At 48.3% G+C, this 16,700-nt stretch overlaps 1 protein-coding gene across 3 annotated transcripts in view; it reads right to left on the bottom strand.

Annotated features, from left to right (window-relative positions):
• The window catches only part of ATP2C2 (ATPase secretory pathway Ca2+ transporting 2), a 93,925-nt gene that overhangs the window by 71,650 nt on the left and 5,575 nt on the right, over nt 1–16,700 (bottom strand). The gene's annotated exons all lie outside the window — the stretch shown is intronic.

The raw sequence follows: 16,700 nt of genomic DNA, 5'->3' as shown, positions 1-16,700 counted from the left end.
GGCTGCCGTGGGATAAAGGAAAGTGAGACTGGGCATGGTGGCTCAGGCCTGTAATCCCAGCACTTTGGGAGACTGAGGTGGGTGGATCATTAGAGGTCAGGAGTTCGAAAGCGGCCTGGCCAACATGGTGAAACCCTGTCTCTACTAAAAATACAAAAAAGTTAGCCAAACGTGATAGCACATGCCTGTAGTCCCAGCTACTCGGGAGGCTGAGGCAGGAGAACTGCTTGAAGCCAGGAGGCAGAGGTTGAAGTGAGCTGAGATAGCGCCACTGCACTCCAGCCTGGGTGACAGAGCTAAACTCCATCTCAAAAAAAAAAAAAAAAAAAAAAGGAAACAGTGAGAGTGAAGTTCCCAGCACGGTGCCCAGCACCACGGAGCACTGAGGGCCTTAGGGTGACAGCGGTGACCAGAGGTGGGGACAGCAGGAGTCCTCGTCCTTAGAGGACACCAAGGGGCCCGAAGAGGGCTGCCGCGTTTAAGAAACGAAAATACAGATGCCAGTTACCTTTGCACTCCAGATAAACACCAGATGATTTTCCAGTATACACACACACACACACGAGTACCGCATGGGGCAAGCGTGCACTTAAATTATTGTTTGAAATTCAACCACGACTGTGTGTCATGTGTAAATCTGATGACACCAGAGGCATGAACAAGCCGAGAGATGCTCAAAACTCGCGTGGTGGTCACGCCCTGCTGGGGTGCAGCTAACCACGAAGGAGATGGGCGGGCCCCAGTGCAGATCGCGGGGAATCTAGAAAGGCACCCAGGAATTGTGAGAAAGCAGTTGAGAGAGGTACTGGGATGAGGGGCCTTCTGGGCTGAGGGAAGAACAGGCATGAAGGTGCTGAGAACAAGAAAACAGCTCATGTGGGAATCCCAAATGCCTTAGGTTGTGGAAAGCACTTGGCCCCTGGGGGTTTCAGAGAAAGAGAAGAGGCAGAGAGAGCCCCGGGCCTAGTGAATCCTCCAGCCCCAATCCTTCCAGAATTTCACAATATAGGCCGGGCGCGGTGGCTCATGCCTGTAATCCCAGCACTTTGGGTGGATCACGAGGTCAAGAGATCGAGACCATCCTGGCTAACATGGTGAAACCCCATCTCTACTAAAAATACAAAAATTAGCCGAGCGTGGTGGCGCCCACCTGTAGCCCCAGCTACTCAGGAGGCTGAGGCAGGAGAATCGCTTGAACCAGGGAGGCGGAGGTAGCAGTGAGCCAAGATTGCACCACTGCACTATAGCCTGGCAACAGAGCGAGACTCCATCTCAAAAAACAAAAACAGAAACAGAAACAAAACAAAACAAAAAAAGAATTTCACAATATAGGGCACGTAATTATTGGGATCGATGCCTTTGGAGACAATCAATGCAAGAGTCAGAATGACACAAGAACAAAACAATCGAGTGGGCTTCCTGACAAAGGTGACATTGGAGACACACACCCAAATAAGCCACACTCAGGCAGATGCTTCCTTCTTTCCAAGGCTTCTCTATCCTTCTCTCCCAAGGCACAGATCTGGGTATTCTCTAGTTTTATCTTAGTCCAGCATTCTCAGAGTATGGGCCTCAGGCCAGCATCACCTGGAAATTGTTAGAAATGCAGAAACTCAGGCCCTACCCTGGGCCTACTACCTCAGAAGCCCTAGGGGTGGGCAGACAGTCTGTGTTCTGGCAAGTTCTATAGAGGACTCTGACTGATGTATTCAAAAGTTGATACTAGTTTTTCTTTCTTTTTTTTTTTTTGAGACAGAGTCTCGCTCTTTCACCCAGGCTGCAGTGCAGTGGCGTGATCTTGGCTCAATGCAACCTCTGCCTCCCGGCTTCAAGCCATTCTCCTGCCTCAGTCTCCCGAGTAGCTGGAGTTACAGGTACCTGCCACCATGCCCAGCTAATTTTTGTATTTTTAGTAGAGACAGGATTTCACCATTTGGCCAGGCTGGTCTCCTGACCTCAGGTGATCTACCCACCTCGGCCTCCCAACGTGCTGGGATGACAGGCGTGAGCCACCACACCTGCCTGGCCAAAAGTTGCTGCTGGTTCTTATAAAAACACACCTGCTGTGGGCTCGCCCGAGACCAGCACTCCACAAGCCCCCAGGTGCTTCTATTAAAAAAAAAAATAGGGATGGGATCTCACTATGTCACCCAGGCTGGCTGGCCTTGGACTCCTGGGCTCAAACAATACTACCACCTCAGCTTCCCAAAGTGCTGGGATTACAGGCATCAGCCACCACACCCAGTCCCCCAGGCGATTCTAATATTCTAAAATGTACCCAGAGCTGTCAGAGAAGGGCTGTCTTGGGAGATGCACTCAAGGGCCAACCCAGCAAGGTCCTATTCTTGAGGGGCCGCAACCTTTGAGAAGGGAAAAGGCCGTGAGCTTCACTGGTGCCTTTCCATGAATAACTGCCACTCATTCTCTTTTGTTGCTTTATAGTATTCTAAGTATGCTGCTTTATGGCTATGCCACAGTTTATTTAAGTACGTGCACATGGCTGGCATTTTGTGTCCAGTTTGATCTTTTTTTTTTTTTTTAAGACAGAGTCTGGCTCTGTCACCCAGGCTGGAGTGCAATGGCGCACTCTCGGCTCACTGCAACCTCCGCCTCCCTGGTTCAAGTGATTCTCCTGCCTCAGCCTCCTGAGTGGCTGGGATTACAGGCACCTGCCATCATGCCTGGCTAATTTTTGTAGAGACGGGTTTCACCATGTTGGTCAGGCTGGTCTTGAATTCCTGAGTTTAGGTGATCCACTCGCCTCGGCCTCCCAACATGCTGGGATTACAGGCACGAGCCACCGCGCCCGGCCCAGTTTGGGCTTTTATATAGGGCACTGCTGTGACCATTCACATGCAAGCCCTCCAGGAGATACGAGTGCCCAAATGTGCTCAGAAGTGGAACTCAGTCTGGGGTTATCGCAGTCTCAGGTTCTCAGAGCGTGGCATGCTTGTTCAGTGATAGTTGTCACTGCCAAACAGTTTTTCCCTCAGATCTGCACCCCCAACCCCACTGCCCACAGGTGAGTGGCGACAAGCTGAAGACCATGTGGGAAAATGGGGAAGAACACTGCAAGACAACTCAGAAGGGCCTGCCTGAATATTTTTTAATGTTAGCGACTAAACAAACAAACAAAAAACCCTAAATGCAGCCAACAGGGTAGAGGAGGCATCACCAGGCCCAGACTCGGCCTGGTCTGGCCCCACCGACCTACGCTGTGTGACCCTCAGCAAGCCACTTGACTTTTCTGAGTCACAGTTTCCTCCTCTTTAAAATGGGAATGATGATACCTCACACCTAGCATTGATGTGAGGAAGGGCTTCTGAAATTTCAGCCTCAGGTCAAGAGGGGCTTCAGAGATGTTTTCCAGCCCCTGAAGTCCTTTCTAGGTAGTACCTGTGTGCGTCTGTGTGTGCATATGCAGTGGGAGTGTGACATCAGTGAGCAAGGAGCTAGCAACAGGACAAAGTGAGATACTTGGAGCATGAACCTTGCTCAAGGGTGGCCAGTGCATTCGGGCCAAGAGGAGACGGCTAGGCAGAGTGGTGGCCAATGCAATTGTTGGCAAGGTGAGGAGATGGGTTACATACAGGGAAATTGTGCAGTAAAGAAATATGCTAATGGTAATGGTAGCCAGTGTTCTTACTGTTGGTGAAAAGAGTTAAAAATATACAAAGAACTGGCACAAACCCTGTGGTATTTATTGGACTGGAATATATGGAGATACAGAGAGAGACAGATATAAAACTAAATATAGATCTCGCAGCATATGCACACTTACACCCCCTCCACTGAGAGGGCCTAGGAGCCATGGCACCCAGTAACAATGAACACATACTACCAGATCTTGCTTTCTAAATATAATTCTTCCGGTAAAAAGAGCCAAGGATACTGGGAGAAATGGCTTTTTCCAGGGCCAAGGTACAGAAAGTACAAAATGAAGCTGAAGTTTCTCATGCCAGAAAGGGAAGTGCTCAAAGGATAACGTAAAAAATGTCAAGAGGACATGGCAGCCACCTTGAAAAGGTTCCCATTGGCCAAATTAAGGCAATCAAGCATCAAAATAAATATTGATAGTAACAAATCATAACATATTTAATCAACTAGGACTCTGATATGGCCTGGCTCTGTGTCCCCACCCAACTCTCATTTTGAATTGTAATCTGAAGTGTAATCCCCACATGTTGGGGAAGGGACCTCATGGGAGGTGATTAGATGGTGGGAGTGGTTCCCCCATGCTCATGATAGTAAGTGAGTTCTCACAAGATCTGATGGTTTCATATGGGGCTTCCCCCTTTGCTCAGCATTCATTCTCTCTCCTGCCGCTCTGTGAAGAGGTGCCCTCCGCCATGACTGTAAGTTTCCTGAGGCCTCCCCAGACATGTGGAACTGTGAGTCAATGAAACCTCTTTTCTTTGTAAATTACTCAGTCTCAGATATTTCTTCATAGCAGCATGAGAGTGGACTAATACAGAGTCCTTGCATTCCTACCGATATCAATGAATAAATGACCAAGTTAACAGGGAGAAGAGAAAGCTCTTCCTTATAGAAGACCGTAAATGAGGGAGAATGATGATGATGGTGATATGGTTTGGATCTGTGTTCACCCCCAAATCTCATGTCCAATTGTATTCTCTAATGTTGGAGGTGGGCCTGGTGGGAGGTGACTGCATCATGGGGGAGGATATCTCATGAATAGTTGAGCACTATCCCCTTAGTACTGTCCTCGCAAATGTGAGTTCTCGTGAGATCTCGTCATTTAAAAGCATGGGACACCGTCCCCTGCTCTCTCTCTTGCTCCTGTTCCCACCATGTAAGACACTTCGCTCCTCCTTTGCCTTCCACCATGATTGGAAACCTCCTGAGGTCTTCCCAGAAGAAGCCACTGTGCTTCCTGTACAGCCTGCAGAACCGTGAGCCCATCAAACCTCTTTTCCCTATAAATCACACAGTCTCAGGTATTTCTTCTTTTTATGTGTGTGTTTTTTGAGACAGAGTCTCACTCTGTCACCTAGGCTGGAGTGCAGTGCTACAATCTTAGCTCACTGCAACCTCCGCCTCCTGCGTTCAAACTATACTCCTGCCTCAGCTTCCCAGGTAGCTGGGATTACAGGCATGCATCACCAAGCCCGGCTAATTTTGTGTTTTTAGTAGAGACCAGGTTCCACCATGTTGGCCAGGCTGCTCTTGAACTTCTGACCTCAAGTGATCCACCCACCTTGGCCTTCCAAAGTGCTGGGATTACAGGCATGAGCCACCATGCCAGGCTTCAGGTATTTCTTTATAGCAGTGTGAGAAGGGACTAATGCAGATGGAATTAGAAAATCACCATTCAGCAAACACTGTGATAGTAATCCATTCAGCCAAGCATTGTCTATGCATGCCGAACTTAATGAGTGAAAATAAAACGAGAATCAGATACTGACACAGTCTCAACATGTCTCTCCGTAAAATACTTAATCATTACAAGGGAGAAAATAATAGCTTTAATTAAAGGAAACCTGGCACACGCTGTCTTAACCAAGGGGCAAAAGTTACCCCCACCAGTAATGAGACAAACAGCTGGGTGGGCCTCCCAATACCATGTACTAAGGAGGACACAGTATCGTGCCACAAGGCTTTCTCCAGAAGTGCGTGACCTGAGCCAAATCCAGAGGAAACATTAGACAAACTCAAATCAAGGGACATCCTATGATGTCCCCGAGCCTGGAATCTGAGCCCGGAATCTCTAAAAAGGTCGAGAATACAGAAGACAAGGAAAATCCACAGGAGTATTCCACACAGAAGGAGAAAAAGGGGGACGTGGCAACTAAGAGCCACATCCTTTCCCTGTTACCAGGACAATGCTGATGGGAACTTGTGGACTGGATGGTCATGTTGTGTAGATGTTCATTTCCTGATTATTGGACTCTGTCGTGATTAATGAAGACTGTCACTTAAAGAAAATAGGCTGGGCACAGTGGCTGACACCTATAATCCCAGCACTTTGGGAGGCTGAGGTGGGAGGATTGCTTGAGCTCAGGAGTTTGAGACCAGCCTGGACAACAGGGTGAAACCCAGTCTCTACAAAAATACAAAAATTAGCTGGGCGTGGTAGCACATGCCTGTAGTCCCAGCTACTGGGGAGGCTGAGGTTGGAGGATCTCTTGAGCCTAAGAGTTGGAGGCTGCAGTGAGCCGAGATTGCACTACTGCTCTCAGCCGGGTGACAAGAGTAAGACGCTGTCTCAAAAAAAAAGAAAAAAAAAACCAACAAAACCAACACCCCCATCCCCAACACACACACACACACACACACACACACACACACAGATGTATTCAGAAATAACAGAGCATCATGTCTTCAATTTATGCCTAAATGGGGGCGGTGAGGCTGAGGACAATGCAGCCAGTGTCGAAATGTACTAACGATGCTGAGAGACCCTGGAGGAAGGATGTGCTATAGTGTTTGTGCTATCATCTTCTTACAACTTTCCTTTCCATTTGAAATTATTTCCAGACAATAAGTGAAGAAATGATTCCAGAATAATGGTATGGCTGGGAAGAAACAGGTTCATTCCTATATTCAGGTTCAACCCGCATTGGCTAAGCACATACTACGGACCAGACACGGCTGCTTATCATCACACGCACCTTCACTCCTCTCTCTGACCAAAAGTTCAAGTTGGCAGGTGCTGTGCCCATTTTGTTGGATGGGCAAACCAAGGCCCTGGATTTGAGAGCTTTGCCCAAGGTCACGGCAGGTGAGTGTGGAGTGAGGGTTTGATGCAGGCTTTCCTGCCAGCCCACCTCTCTGCCTCTAGACACACAGCTGGGCCTCCCTGGCACTGATTCACACTCAGTTTTGGGACAGTGAGGCTGGTTCCTAGTGGACCTGCTTGCGGCCTGAGTAGCAGAAAGCAGTAGGCCACTGAGCTGTGCCCAAGATGACAAGGACAGTGCCTCCCAGGAACCCACTAGCTTTGCTCCACAGCAGGCCCAGCGCTGGATCCCAGCATGTCCCTGGGAGAGGAGGCACACATCTGTCTCCAGCTGTAGACTCTTGCCTGTCTCTCCTGAGGCTGCTTTTGCCTGGATGGTCCAGGAAGAGGGGCAGCTCTTCCGCCTGGCTTGGCCATTTCTTTCTTTACTTTTTTTTTTTTTTTTTTAGATGGAGTCTTGCTCTGTCGCCCACGCTGGAATGCAGTGAAAAGATCTCAGCTCACTGCAACCTCCGCCTCCTGGGTTCAAGTGATTCTGGTGCCTCAGCCTCCCAAGTAGCTGGGACTACAGGCGCCCGCCACCATGCCTGGCTAAATGTTTTGCATTTTTAGTAGAGACGGGGTTTTGCCACGTTGGCCAGGCTGGTCTCAAACTTTTGACCTCAAGTGATCCTCTCGCCTTAGCCTCCCAAAGTGCTGGGATTACAGGTGTGAGCCACCACATGTGGCCATGGCTTGGCCATTTCTATGGTCAGCTTTTGAGCCCTGGCTGCAATGGTGTTGAGCTGAACAGATCAGCCCCCATGCCAGGAGGAACCTGGCTGCCCATCCTGCCCCAGGACTGACCCTGAGAGATAGCAAAAGGCAGGGGATTGGGAGGCATGAGTCAAGTCAATCCAACTGTTCTTAAAAGGGGGTGGGGAGGTTTCTGTGAAGAATGTATTTGAAGCCCATCAATGATAGACTGGATAAAGAAAATGTAGCACATGTACACCATGGAATACTATGCAGCCATAAAAAAGGATGAGTTCATGTCCTTTGCAGGGACATGGATGAAGCTGGAAACCATCATTCTCAGGAAACTAACACAGGAACAGAAAACCAAACACCGCATGTTCTCACTCGTAAGTGGGAGTTGAACAATGAGAACACATGGACACAGGGAGGGGAACATCACACACCAGGGCCTGTCAGGGGGTGTGGGGCGAGGGGAGGGATAGCATTAGGAGAAATAACTAATGTAGATGATGGGTTGATGGGTGCAGCAAACCACCATGGCACGTGTATACCTATGTAACAAACCTGTACGTTCTGCACATGTATCCCAGAACTTTAAGAAAAAAAGAATGCATTTGAAGCAGAGGTATTCCTAACACTGACAAGGAGTCCAGGGGACTCGAGCTTAGAATTCAGGCCGCCCTGGGCCCAATTCCATGAAAAGCTGTGTGACCCTGGGTAAGTTACTTCATTTTCTAAGCCTCAGATTTCTACAGGGATTTTTGTAAGGATTCAAAACAATGTGGTATATCCATAGATGTTCATTATAACATTGTTCTAAAAATCAAAAAAGGAAACCAACTAACTGTTGGCAAGAAACGGGTTAAATACGAATGCCTACACCGCCATTGAAGATGTGTTGACCCACATACACTGCAGGAATATGGGAGCGTGGAGTGGGCAGAATAGTGTGCCCAGCATGAATCTATGAGGGAAAAGACACTTATGTAGTCGTATAATTTTTTTTAAAATATTTTTTCTTTTTTTCAGGACGGAGTCTTGCTCTGTCGTCCAGGCTGGAGTGCAGTGGCATGATCTTGGCTCACTGCAACCTCCGCTTCCCAGGTTCAAGCAATTCTCCTGCGTCAGCCTCCTGAGTAGCTGGGACTACAGGCGCATGTCACCACACGCGGCTAATTTTTGTACTTTTAGTAGAGATGAGGTTTCACTGTCAGGCCTCTGAGCCTAAGCCAAGCCATCGCATCCCCTGTGACTTGCACGTATACATCCAGATGGCCTGAAGTAACTGAAGATCCACAAAGAAGTAAAAATAGCCTTAACTGATGACATTCCACCATTGTGATTTGTTTCTGCCCCACCCTAACTGATCAATGTACTTTGTAATCTCCCCCACCCTTAAGAAGGTACTCTGTAAGATCCACCCCTGCACGCAAAACGTAACTTCACCGCCTATCCCCAAACCTATAAGAACTAATGATAATCCACCACCCTTTGCCGACTCTCTTTTCGGACTCAGCCCGCCTGCACCCAGGTGAAATAAACAGCCATGTTGCTCACACAAAGCCTGTTTGGTGGTCTCTTCACACGGACGCGCATGAAATTCACTACGTTGGCCGGGCTGATCTCAAACTCCTGACCTCATGATCCGCCCGCCTCGGCCTCTCAAAGTGCTGGGATTACAGGCGTGAGCCACCACGCCCAGCCTGTAGTTGTATAATAATAATTACTTATAATTAAATAATTATTGCTAATAAAAATCACCATGATCAGGTGCTACCTTACATGCTTGATGTGTATTAAATGACTCCATTCCACAACAGACCCCCCGATGTATGTACACTTAGTTACTACCCCATTGTACAGAAGAACAAACAGAGGCAGGGAAAAGTTAAGTTTGCCCGAGGTCTCACAGCTGGCGAGTGGCAGAACTAGAATTTGCATCCAGGCAGCCTGGACTGTAGACTTCCGTGCTCTTAACCACAATCCTGCAGCCTCTCTAGACTTGCACAGAAAAGGGGCCAAGAACACCCAAGCAAACAGTGACCTGATTACCACAAACTGATCGGAAACAAACAGGACCTTCCTCCCTCCGCCTCTCCCAACCCCAAGTCACGGGGGAAAATAGGATCCATAAAGTGGGGGAGTGAAGGAGGAATTTTAAATTGTGCCAATTTTTATTTATGGTTTATGAGAAAAACTTAAGACAAGTTTAGACAGGAAAAGAAGGAAGGAAAAAGGGAAAGAAGAAGAAAAACATACAATTCCCGGTTCACACAAGATAGTAGATAAACAGCAACTACTATTAGGAGAATTCAATAATAAGTGAAGGCAAAACTGTCACTCAAATTTCAATATGCTGATATCTGGGGGAGGGGGTAGAAGGAGGAGAAGGCCTGGTGAGATAGGTGTTGCTGAAGGAGACTGGCTATTTATAGACATTCCCTGGGGAACAGGCACCTCCCAGATCACAGGGGAGGGAGGCCAGCTTATCTTTCCTGAAATCTACTGCAGGTCAGGCTGTAGGCTCCAGGGTGTACCAAATGTGGCTGATATAAAAAATAAAAATAATAAATGCAGGAGCACGTGTAGCCCAAATGCAAGGCTTAGTTCGCTGAGTTCCTGCCACCTCCTCCAGGAAGTCTTCCCAGATGGCACTGGACTTTAACAGTAGCATTCCCACCCATCCCCCACACCCAGGCCATACCTACCTTCTTTCTTACAGGCTCTGCTTTCCTTCCTGGGGTTTATCTCAGTGTGTGATTATGTACTCACTGGAGGAATTATTTGATAGACATCTTCCTTCCCCACCAGAACATGAGCCCCACCCAGTAGGATCAGCGCTTTGCTCACTCTTTTGTCTCTAGTATCTGCAAGAGGGCCTGGCAAACAGGAGGATGGATCTGAGACACGCAGAGAAGCTAATCATCCAGAGCAGCAGTACTCAAACTCCAGGGAGCCTCAGAACCCCCCGGCGGGGCTTGCTGAGTCTCAGATTGCTGGGACCCCGCCCAGAGTTTCTGATTCTGTAGTTCCAGGGTGGAACCTGAGATTCTGCATTTCTGGCAAGCTCCCAGGTGATGCTCACACTGTTGGTCCCCAGCCCACACTTGGAGGACATGTCATCAAAAGAAAGGATCAGCCAGGCACAGTGGCTCACGCCTGTAATCCCAACACTTTGGGAGACCGCGGTGGACAGATCTCTTGAGCCCAGGAGTTCAAGACCAGCCTAGGCAACTTAGCAAAACCCCATCTGTTCAAAAATTAGCCAAGCATGGTTGTGTGCTTGTATTCCCAGCTATTCGGGAGGTGGGAGGGGCACTTCAGCCCAGGAAGATTGAGACTGCAGTGAGCCATGATTGCGCCATTGCACTCCAGCCTGGATGGCAGAGTAAGACCCTATCAGGAAAGGAAAGGAAACGAGAGGGCAGGGGAGGGCAGGGGAGGGGAGGGGAGGGGAAAGGAGGGGAAGAGAGGGTAAAGGAGGGGAAGAGAGTGAAATGGATGCTGGGCTTAATTCCTGGGTGATGGGATGATCTGTGCAGTAGATCACCATGGCACATGTTTACCTATGTAACAAACCTGCACATCCTGCATGTGTACCCTGCACCCTGAAACTTAAAATAGAAGTTGAAAAAAAAAAAGTAGGTGAGGGCCAGAGGAGTGGCTGGAGTAGAGGCTGAAAAAGAGAACCACGAACAGCAAGAGCTCGCTGGTGTCTCCAGCCAGGGACCTCGCGACGGTGAGCCCACCAGGCCCGGCTCCACGTTCATGGCTTCGTGTGTCCACGGCAGCCTGCACTTTGCTTAATCTCTGCTGCCGCCTTCTTGAGATTCTTAGTCATTTTTCAAGGAGGGGGCCGTTTTGCAGTGAGCCTGACAATCACGTAGTCGGTCCCGCCCCCACCACTGAGCGCTTTCTATGGACACAGGCCTAGCACATGACCCAAGGCCAAAGCAAGACAGGGCTGGATTCTTAAAAACAAGATCATCTTGTGAACAAGGCATTGTGCAGAGAGGTTTAAACACCTTCCCTCACTGACTCTTTTTTGATTACTAACATTCAATGAGGGAGGCGTAGTGAGGGGAACTTTGTGGAATGCTTAGATCCGTTACCCAACACAGCTTCCACAAAAAGCCAGGGGGAGGAGGAACCTAGTAGTCAGAAGGGGAATCCAACGCTGCCCTCCATTCTTGCACCCAGCACCTCCACTTTCACACCAGGACACATGAATGTGGAGAGATTACACCTGCCTAAATCCATGTGGCCGGCGACGGATGGGCCCTGTCTGCCCTACACCAATGGCTCCTGGTTAAGAGTGGCCACTCAGGCCAACACTCCTTCCCCTACACCCAGAGCCCCCAGATTCGGTCCAGCTGGAGAGGCAAAGACAGGGAGCGTCCTGAGAAGTGCATGGGGGTGAAATAAGCAGTTCTAGTTAGCCTGGGAGTCGGCGTCCTTGGTTTGGCTTAGGAAAGTGAGGGGCAGTGCCTGCCTGTCATCTCTTCCCCCTGGGTCTCTGGAATTGCAGATCTTGGGCCCCTCTCTTCCCTGTCTCTGTTTGCACTTGAGTTTCAAGGTGGGCCAAACAACACATCCTCTGCTGAGCTCTCTTCTCTCCAATAGGCCACAGGGAGGTCTTAGGGAAGGTCATAGGAATATGGCCCAGCTAGTGGGGCACCATGCCTGCATCTCCTGAGGACTTGGGGCAGACGGCAGAGGTGATAAACATTTCCAGAGGGACTGCAGCCTCAAGACACAATTACACATTTTCTCCTGGTGGCCTACAGCTCCTCAAAGAAAAAAATACCTTTCAAGTCAATTTCTACACAGAACATGGTGTTGGACTGAGTTGTCCAACCCCCCCACCATTCCCAGGCTGAAGCCCTAAACCCCACACCCCATATCCTCAGAAAGTGACTATATTTAGAGATGGGGCCTTTAAAGAGGTCATTACAGCTAAATGATGTCATTGGTGGGGCCTTAATCCAATACGACTGGTGTCCAAGTAAAAGGAGGAGATTAGGACACAGACATGCACAGAGGACAACCGTATGAAGACACGGGGAAGGCAGCCATGTGCAAACCAAGCAGAGAGGCCTCCGGAGGAACCAACTCTGCTGGCACCTTGCTCTTGGAGTTCTGGCCTCCAGAACTGAGACAATGAATGAGCTGTGAGGAAGTGGAGTCTCCAGCAAGGGCAGCTGGCTGGACACCTTTGGGATTCACATTCATTGACAACAAAGATGTCTGTCCGGCCCACTCCACCTTCCAGGCAGGGAGAGGGAAGACAGGTGATTGGATTGAAAGCTCCCACCAGCTCCCGCTTACCATATGATTTCCACTACTTGCTAAGACTTAGCACATGACTTCCACTACTACTGGACTTAGCACACAACTTCCACTACTAAGACTTAGCACACGGCTTCCACTACTAAGACTTAGCACATGGCTTCCACTACTCACTGAGACTTAGCACACGGCTTCCACTACTCGCTGAGACTTAGCACACGGCTTCCACTACTCGCTGAGACTTAGCACACGGCTTCCACTACTCACTGAGACTTAGCACATGGCTTCCACTACTACGAGGACTTAGCACACAACTTCCACCACTAAGACTTAGCACACGGCTTCCACTACTCGCTGAGACTTAGCACATGGCTTCCACTACTACTAGGACTTAGCACACAACTTCCACCACTAAGACTTAGCGCATGGCTTCCACTACTCGCTGAGACTTAGCACATGGCTTCCACTACTACTAGGACTTAGCACACAACTTCCACCACTAAGACTTAGCACACGGCTTCCACTACTCGCTGAGACTTAGCACATGGCTTCCACTACTCGCTGAGACTTAGCACACGGCTTCCACTACTCGCTGAGACTTAGCACACGGCTTCCACTACTCACTGAGACTTAGCACATGGCTTCCACTACTACTAGGACTTAGCACACAACTTCCACCACTAAGACTTAGCACACGGCTTCCACTACTCGCTGAGACTTAGCACATGGCTTCCACTACTACTAGGACTTAGCACACAACTTCCACCACTAAGACTTAGCACACAGCTTCCACTACTCACTGAGACTTAGCACATGACTTCCACTACTACTAGGACTTAGCACACAACTTCCACTACTAAGACTTAGCACACAGCTTCCACTACTAAGACTTAGCACACGGCTTCCACTACTCGCTGAGACTTAGCACACGGCTTCCACTACTCGCTGAGACTTACCACATGGCTTCAACTACTCACTCAGTCTTAGCACATGACTTCCACTACTAAATTTCCCATGTTCTTATCACCATCATGTGAGATGCCTTAGAGACCAGAGGTGGTGGGATTATTAGCCTCTGAAGCGTCCACAGATCCAGATTAACCCCACGACAATTCAGAAGAATCGCTGACAGTCCACAGGGGAGGTATCAATTGGATGTTTCCTCTCCGACAAGAACCCTTCAGCAGGGCCAGCCTCATGGGCATGAGGCCAGTGCAATTGCACAGAGATCCCCGTGCAGGACAGGTGTTGGCCTTGAGGCTTCATGCTCCACAGCTGCCATCTTGGAATGTGTAATCATTGGATCTGAATGTGTATGTGGAAATTTAGCCCCACGGGACGATGTATGCCCGGGGCTTGGCATCTCCCCTCCTCCACCCAGCGGCCATGACTGCCCTCCCCGATGGGGGATACCTGGCAGGGTCTACACAAGGGGTGTCCAATCTTTTGGCTTCCCTGGGCCACATCGGAAGAAGAATTGTCTTGGGCCACACATAAAATACACTAATACCAATGACAGCTGATGAGCTAAAAAAAAAAAAAAAAAAAAATTGCCAAAAAAATCTCATAATGTGTTAAGAAAGTTGACAAATTTGTGTTGGGCTGCATTCAAAGCTATCTTGGGCTGCAGGTTGAACACACTTGGTCTACACTCACCCAGTAGTAATCCCTTGTGTGGTGGAGACCAATAATCTATAACAAGTGGAACTCACCAGGACATTCAAGGGAGAGATCATAGAAGACAGAAGCAAGTGTCTTCCTGCTATTGGCAGTCTGCCCCACGAATTCTGTAGCCAGTCCTGCCCTCATGGCAACCTCATCGCCTCACCTGCCTTCCTTGAACCAGAGACCTTTCCTCCCTGCCCTTGGTCATTCCAAACTCCCCTGTGGAAGTCTCGAATGTGCTGACCCAAACTACTTATCTCCGTGTTGGGAAGCCCCAAGAGGTTGCAGGAGCCCCCATATGGTCACGTACAGACCCCTGTCCCATCCACCTCTTTCTCCCACTGGCGCCCAAAGCTCTGGGCTGGCACCGCTCATACACCGCCACCCCTGGGGATCTGGATTCTTGCCTAATAATGCTGTTTACAGTACCACTCCCACCCAGCTATGCCCACCGAGCCCAGAAAGGCAACACAGACCTAAAAACCCACAATCCTTTCTCTCCCCTTCTTTTGTTCAGACTTCCTCTTTATTTTTCACATCTCCTTTTTTTCTGGCTACAAAATTAAACCATATTTGTGGCTGGAAATTTGGAAAATGCACAAGATTACAAAGAAGAAAATTTGTCATCCCAAGATAAAAATACTGCTCAAAATGATCTTTTTCCAGATTGTATTCTCTGCACATTGTAAAAGTATGTTTTTTTCCAAAAGAAATTACGACCACCTGTTTCCACTGAATGGTACATCATGAGGGGCAAAGATGGCAAAAGAATCGTGGAATCCACGTGGGTGAGCAGACAGCTGTCTAGTCCTTCTGTTTTTCTGTATGTTTGACATTTTTCTTTCTTTCTTTCTTTCTTTTTTTTTTTTTTTTGAGACAGAGTCTTGCTCTGTCACCCAGGCTGAAGTGCAGGGGCATGATCTTGGCTCACTGCAACATCTGCCTCCCCGATTCAAGTGATTCTTCTGCCTCAGCCTCCGAAGTAGATGGGATTACAGGCACGTGCCACCACACCCGGCCAATTTTGTATTTTTAGTAGAGACGAGGTTTCACCACGTTGGTCAGGCTGGTCTCGAACTCCTGACCTCAAGTGATCCACCCACCTGGGCCTCCCAAAGTGCTGGGATTACAGGCGTGAGCCACTGCGCCGGGCCGTGTTTGACGTTTTTCATGTTAAAAACATTAGAATCATAGCCGTCCACTGTGTCATTACATATGCTTCTACAGCATCTGTTTCAGTGTCTGTGAGAATTCTGCTATCTAGATATCCCAGAATATGTGTAAACAAACCTCTACTCATGGGCATTTTTTAATATTTTGAATATCTCATTTCTTGTTTTAAAGTATTTGTTTTCATTGTATCTGATATGAGACAAGTCCTTTTTACCAGGTGTCTATATTAACCCTCAAACAACCATCTGAATACCATCCTTCTCAACATCTGACTTGGACAGGTTCATCTAAATACTCTATATGATTTTTGAAGTCCCTAAATAAGCTTTCTGCTAATTCCCTTTCTCTCCTTTTTGATAAATTATTAGGTAGGGTGGCAATAAAACCCAAACTCCTGGGTCTTTCATAACTTGTATTTCTTTGTCCCCGAAAGAGAAATAGAAGCTGAATGTCAACCCTTGAAGATATAGCCGCTGCCTGTGTTCTCATCCAGATGGCCTCTGCTTTAGGAGAAATACCAAATCTACAAACAAATTTGTGTGCACACAAATGAAAACCACAGGACCCCCCATCAGCTCCCAGTCCCACCCCTAATATGATGGCCACTAAGCAGCAACCATTTAACACACTGGAAGTTCCTTCTAGTTGGGACTCTAGGATTCTTTACCCTTATTTAAAAAAAGCTTGTGACATTTGGATTGGGGGCAGGGTTTCCGGGATGCCATCTTCAGACGTATTCTCAAGAGCCTTCAAGTTTTCCGAGAACTTATTAACCTTGAATGTGTGTTTCAATGACTGTCTGATCAACACAGACCTTTCGGGGTGGGGGGCAACTTACAACTAAGGACTGTGACATAACACCAGTGTGCATATTTGCATCCATGACAACGATCACAGCACACACTGTAGCATCCCAGTGAAGGCTGACACACACTGAAAGCTTCAATGGCTCAGAGAGAAAGGTTAGCAGAAGAATTGAGTCATCACCCAGCGCACAATTGTGGATTCGGTGAGAAAACCCTAAGATACCTAAATATTGAGAAGTGTAGTCACGTCACAAGCAGGTGCCTTACATGAATCCAGTCTTTGTACATAGCAGCTGGCACAGTCAATAAGCACTAAGTGTAGTAGTAAA

This window comes from Pan troglodytes, chromosome 18 (assembly GCF_028858775.2).
Source record: "Pan troglodytes isolate AG18354 chromosome 18, NHGRI_mPanTro3-v2.0_pri, whole genome shotgun sequence".
Classification (NCBI taxonomy): domain Eukaryota; kingdom Metazoa; phylum Chordata; class Mammalia; order Primates; family Hominidae; genus Pan; species Pan troglodytes.
This window is presented reverse-complemented; position numbering and strand designations above follow the sequence as displayed.